The sequence below is a fragment of the Ciconia boyciana genome, chromosome 6 (assembly GCF_034638445.1).
Source record: "Ciconia boyciana chromosome 6, ASM3463844v1, whole genome shotgun sequence".
Classification (NCBI taxonomy): domain Eukaryota; kingdom Metazoa; phylum Chordata; class Aves; order Ciconiiformes; family Ciconiidae; genus Ciconia; species Ciconia boyciana.
The window spans coordinates 5550750-5557184 of NC_132939.1; positions in this window are offsets into that span (position 1 = coordinate 5550750).

Sequence of the window (6435 nt, forward strand, 5' to 3'; positions counted from 1 at the left end):
CCTAGAGTCATGGACCATACTGAGCCACGCTAGTCACTATTAAAGGCCGAAGAAGAGCCAAACTGTTCCCCTCAAATGCTGAATAATATCTGCCTAATTCACAGGAATGAGTGGGAGATTTATTAGTGTGTCTGTGTTGCCTCAGAGACCTAAATAACAACTGTCTTCCAGTAACATATCTTCTCCCAAGAGCTGTCACTGAGTTTTCAAGTATAACTGTGTACAACATTTAATTAATAACACCTTTCCAATCAGATTGCAATGACAAACAAAATATTGTCTGTTTTTTTTTCTGTGGCAGACAATAGTGTTTTACAAAACAAAAGGTAAAGTGTCAGGAGTGATTACACAAATGGTGGAGTAGATTGTAATAGAATTAAATCATAACTCCTACGAGCAATATGGGAATGTCTCACATCTAATGGTACTTACATAATCATCATTAATGAGGGGATTTTAAGAGGGCCCCATGATACAGTTCGATGTAAAATTTTAAGTGAGTGTTGTGATAAGACATAATTGCTCGAGGAACTTATTCTGCCATCAGAAATATGTACCTGCCAACAAACTACTGTTTCTCGTAAGGTAGATCTTTGGCACTCATCAAAATTTGAACTGGTGTAAGGAAGACTCGTGGTGGTATAAATTTAAAAAAAAAAAGTAAAAAAAAATTCCAGCCTGGGGTGTCTGAATGCTTCATATTCAGTTCTTCTCTCTTACTGATAGAAATCAGCAATAATTCTGTTTCAGCTGGTCATTGACCTCAGGGAGGTGTTAGTGAAGTGCTGGTATTGCCTGTAATCTGCAAATATCGCTTGCAGGTGCTAACAGGATTATTTCTTGTTACTAGCTGCCAGTGAACAGTCCTGCATAAGTAGGTTTAGGTATACCTGAGAATGGTGTATATCAATTAGCTGATAAAAAGGGTCAAATTCAGGGGTTTTTTTTAATTAAACCATCACCAGGAGATTCACAACGCACGGGCACATAATGTCAAAAATCATGGCCTGTCAAAAAAATCCATGGGCCAGTCAAAAAAAAAAAAAAAAAAAAAAGACCCCCCCCAAACCATATATGTGTCATTTAAATTCTTTCCTGCTACTTCAGCTGTGCAATGTGAGGGGTGCACTGAATTCTGATGAGTGGATTTCTGGCTGGGAGCGAAATCTTTGCTTCAGCAGTACCTCACACTTGAATTCTTTTTCTTCCTAAATTTGTACATGAGATTGTTTCATTTAAGTGGTTTGATTGGAATTGAGCAGTATTTGGAAGCAAGCTTTATCATGTTCTCTTTGAGATCGAAGTAGCTACAACAGGATCTGGAGCAATTCAAGCTTCTTTCTTGTATGTGCCTCTATCCTGATGGGGAGAAACCACCTTGGGAAAAGGCACTGAGTTACCTAGCCAGCTCACCTGTATCTGGGTGGTACTGTGGTTACAGCCAGCGGTTTTACAGGGTTGTGGTAGTATTTACCTTGGATACAGCAATAGATACACAAGCCCTCTGACAGTGGCTTTTGGTTGCCATTCGCTGTTCTGTAGTTCCTTTCAAACGACTAGTCACCTCATCCGTACGCGATAACATCTTTACCTGTCCCAAAGCTCTTTATTATTGAATGCCTATGTGGTTATATGTGTACACATGTAGATCCACCAGGCACTTCAGTGAAGAGAATCGTAGAGGTTCTGCAGCAGATCATGCCATCGCTCAAACACAAAGCAGGGACCAGGAGCTTACCGTGAAATTAAACCAGAGTTGAAAAATCCTGTTTTCTAATAATGCAGTTGATGGATTGCTGTTTGATTAACTCTAAATCTACTTTTTCTATCACAAGAATTGCAAATGTGTTTGATTTAATCCAGTGCTTCTTTCTACTACTTTTGACAGATTCCCTTTCACTTCAGTATTAAATATGCAGATTTGTTTTCCTACCTGAGTGTTATGCAAAATTCTCATCCAGGTGCTAGAATATGCAGGCTTTGCTACTGTTGTGCCCCTAGACTCAAAGTAGGCATTTCTTTACTCAATGTCTATGACATTAGAATCAGAGAGTCACCGAAGTATGTTCAGGTAGGCACTAACTTTAAGGGTAAACTCTTACCTGTTAAGGTAAGGGTTAAGAAAAACCAAATATGTATTTTAAAAGTACATTTGCAGCTGTAGAGGTGATTTTTCAGCCTGACCACAGGTTTGGTCATTTACTCCCATTTGTATTAAATCATTAGCTGATTAGTTCACTCTTTAGCCACACACATTTATTCTGTGATTTGCAGGGCAGGAGACGGCTTTGAGAACTAGGTATCTACTGCATGAGGTCATCCCAATGAACAGATTTTCATGCAAAAATAGTAGTTAGAAATTACCACAGAAACACCACCAGCACTTTCTCAAAATCTTTCTTTCTACTGACACAGCATAGCAAGTCTTTGGAGAGCATTTGGGCTGCTGAGACAAAATGCTATTTAACTGCTGCTTTGGCTCTTCTCTTATGCGTGAGCTACCACTGCCTGCAAGCGCGGTGGTGGGAGGAGGTGGGTGCTGCGGGCGCGACGTGCTGGGACCAGAGAGGGAAGTCCTGCAGTGGTCGGTGAGCTGGAGGGTCTGGAGGAGGCCCTCATAAAGCTGTTAGCAGCAGTATGGCAGCAATCACATGTTGTTTCTTCTTAATGGGTGAAGCAGAGCAATAAGCTTGGTTCTTCCCCCTCTCCCCATCCTCCACCAAAATCAGGAAAATGTCTTTGGAAGGTGTCTTCTGCTGGTGCCTTGGAACTGTCAGAAATGCCAGGAATGATCTGCTTTTCTTAGCGTGTGGGATGGTTAAGGAGGAGCTTCCCAGGACTGGATGGAGGATCTAGGGCTGGATGGAAAGGATGGAAGCAAATGTATAACAAGGCAATCCTTACCTCAGTGGGCTAATTAGTGATGTCAACAGGTATTACTAAATTGGCTTTTGAATTTGGAAGTATTTTAATTCTACTTAAAACAAAAAGTGACTGTTCTCTTCTTTACAGTGTATTGTTCACTTTTCTTGATTATTTTGCCTATCCCTCAGGCCTTCCCATAACTACAGTCCTACAATCTGAACAGGGACTGAGCAGGTAATGTGAAAACTAAACAGAATAAATATTTGCTTTCATGCCTATAGTAAAAGGAAATTTGGAACCATAACTGATTTTTTTTTTCATTCAAATGTCACTCTTTTTTTTATACTAGTCATAGCTTTAATTAATGTGTAGTCTGGACCTCAGTCTCAAAAAAAGGGTTATTATTAAAGGAAGCCAGACCAAATCAGTTACCTAACTTGCAGGTGTAACACCTTTTTTTTTTTTTTTTTTTTTTTTTTTTTTTTTTTGTAATGAGCTCTCACTTAAATATTTGCTCTCTCAGGGAACAAGGGAACTATATTTCTGCCATTGGAAAGAATGACTCCAGCCTGTCCCTGCGCATGGTCTGTTCCATATCCTTTCTGACTGGAGTTCTCAGAACTGCCTCTGCAGTCTCTGAAAATGCATTTGGTAAACCAAGAACATGGCTGTATCTGAAGCCAAGTCAATAGACCCGTAGAAGGGAGGCTAGGTGAGCCTGTAATTGATAGCAGTCTGACATCAACCCTTAACAAAACTTCAGGCATCACCAGAAAGTACGTAGGGACATGCAGGGCGGTGTAAATCACAAATGTTAGCCGCAATTCTGTATGCCTGCAAAGTTCAGAGGCATTAAGCTGAAGGTTTTCATTGTCTCAGTATTGCTCAGCGTGAAAGTTCAAAGCTATTTCTCTTCCCAAATTAAAGCATTATTGTAAGCTATATGGGATTATGGTGTGCACGTGTATATCCTCTACAATTGCGGAAAAAAGAAATTATCCCTGATGACCTTTTCACCTCTGAGTAGCCATCTTATTCTGTGTCACTTGTCAATGTTTGAGATATTATTTACAGAGCAAGCTTGTCTAGTGTAAGTAATACTATTTCACATGAAAATAAATGTATGCCATCTATTTCAGGTGAGTTGATCCACTAGAAGGGTAGCAATGAGAAATGTCAGGCCCACACGTTCAAAAATTATACCCCAGCTGTGCTAAAATTAAGAGATAAGCTTTAGAAAAGTATGTGTTTTGAAAACATACATTTTTCAGTGATCTGGGGGTTTCAGTGCTGAACTTGTATGATTACTGTCGGTAAGAGTCCAGCCTGCCCTGGGCCACAGAGGCCGCTAGAAAGGCAGATGCCCAAGTAGCTACAATTTCTGTAGCGAGGCCAGGAGAACAAAGTGATGTATGGCGTGTGCCTTCCCCTGCGTGTCTGCGGTGTAGGCTGCAGAGAGCCCCGGGCTTCGGGGGCAGGCTGAGCTGGGGGGCCGTGAGCCCAGCTGCCCTCTGAGGAAGGCAGTGTTTGGGCAGCTTCGGCAGGGGCCACGGTCCAGTCGCTGGTCTAAAAGGTTGATGCTTCTGGTACAGGCCGAGCTCGATCTGCCAAGACTGAAATGTGCATCTGAGCCTTTATTGAAGAGAATGGGCTAGAGACGTCTGACTCCCTTTGTGGGAGTTTGAGAGCTTTTGGGAGGCAGCTGATGCTGGAGACGGGTCTACGTTTGGAAAGGAGAGAAACATGGTGCTTGTGCCGACCTACTTTCCTTTCAGTGTTTTTAGTCTGAATTTATGCCGAAAGGTGACCAACTCCTGTGCCTAAGTGTAAGCAGAAAAAAAAACCCCAAAACCTATGAGGGAAGACTCTCCCCCCCAAAACCCCAGAAAATAAGAAAGAGAGCTTAAGGAGAAACACAGTAAATCTTTGCCACTGAGCAGACAAATACAAAAGTGTACACATCTAGCAATTGTGGTTCATAATGGGAATGCCATAGTATAGTAGCAGTGCCAAATTCATAGTACTAGCTTTAATGCAGAAAAACTAGTCATCTAGCACCATGCCAGTAAGTCATGGTGTGGTCTAACAGTGCACCATGAAAGCGCATGCGGAAACGTTTTCAACTCAGAAAATATATCCTATCCAAAAAGTGTCTTTCAGCAAGTGTAATAAAAGTGAAATAAATTGATCAGCAAAACATTAGATTTAAAAAGTCATCACGTGTGATTGGCTTGTGTGATTATTACATCTTAATTTAAAATAGCTAAATGATTTGTTAGGGCTTAAAAAGAAGAAGAGAGTTGGGAGCTGAATGAGGATGGTTCAGAGGTGGACAAAAGAATTGCAGAGTAGTGTAGTAAAAAAGATCCTGGTTAATGGAGTTTTCTCTATATATGGTGTGATGTTCAGTAATCGAGGCAAAAGAAATCATTATGTCAAAGCTTGCAAATGGAAGGGAGAGAACCAAAGGGAAAATAAAGCATTATGTCAAAGTGAGCAGTAACTCCAGAATGAGATTTCTGCATTTTTTATGACATGAGAGTACTGCCTATAGCAAAAATAACTGGTTTATGAAGCTTAGGCTACCACCAGACGCAAAGAAGAGGTAACAGTTCACAAACTGGAAAGCCATTATCAAATGTGTAATGGGACATCACTGAATATTCTAGGTTACAAACATTCTTTTGGCTTTCTGCATGAGAGAGAAGTGGAGCTGAAATCACGCAAATCAAACTAATATTACTTAATGTTGGAAATACGATGTCATTGGGCAGTTTAAATTACAAGAGGAGCGTGCAAGAGAAACACATGGGTTGAAGAGCCACGTAGTATAAACACAGGCAATGATGCTTTTAGCAAAGACAAATGAATTCATGAAGCTGGTGACACTAAATGTGGAAGTGATTGATAGGAAAGATTCCTAAGCCAAGGAAACAAAAAAAAGTAGTCCAAAGGAGTCAATTCACTAAAAGATTATTAGATTATTTTTTTTTTTTAGTTTAGTTTTTATGATATGGGCACTCAAGGTTTGAAACTGCTTCAGCCTTCTATGCTGTGGTTTTATTTAAAAATAAATCCTGACAACACCTGGTGGCTGGGTTGTGGCAAGTGGCCACTGGGAGAAGGCCCAAGAGCGGGAGCGTGGGTCTTGGAGCTGCGGCTTCCCCGTATTGGGGAGCATGCACTGGGGTGAGCACGGCCCGTGGATGCCCTCTGCTCCTCCACAGCTGCACTGGGCATGGGGGGAACAGGAGGCTGGAGCAAGGTGTTGCTGTGCTTTAATTTAGATGTGTGGGCAGAATTATTTAGAGAAGATCGGGGGGGAAAAACTCTCTTGGTTTTATGGAGTCTGAGGTTTAGTTGCCTGGGATGAGTGCGGTGAGAGTGGGGCTGGTGCTGGGGCGGGGGGACGGGAAGGCAGAGCAGGCAGCCAGCAGCACGGCATTTCCTAGCTGCCTGGCTGGAGTTGTAAAGGCAAGATTTATTGTTGAAGCAAAGGGCTGTGAGTAAAATAGAGCAGGACTGGGATTCCGAGTCTGTACATTGCTCATTTCTTTCTAATGAGCAGTC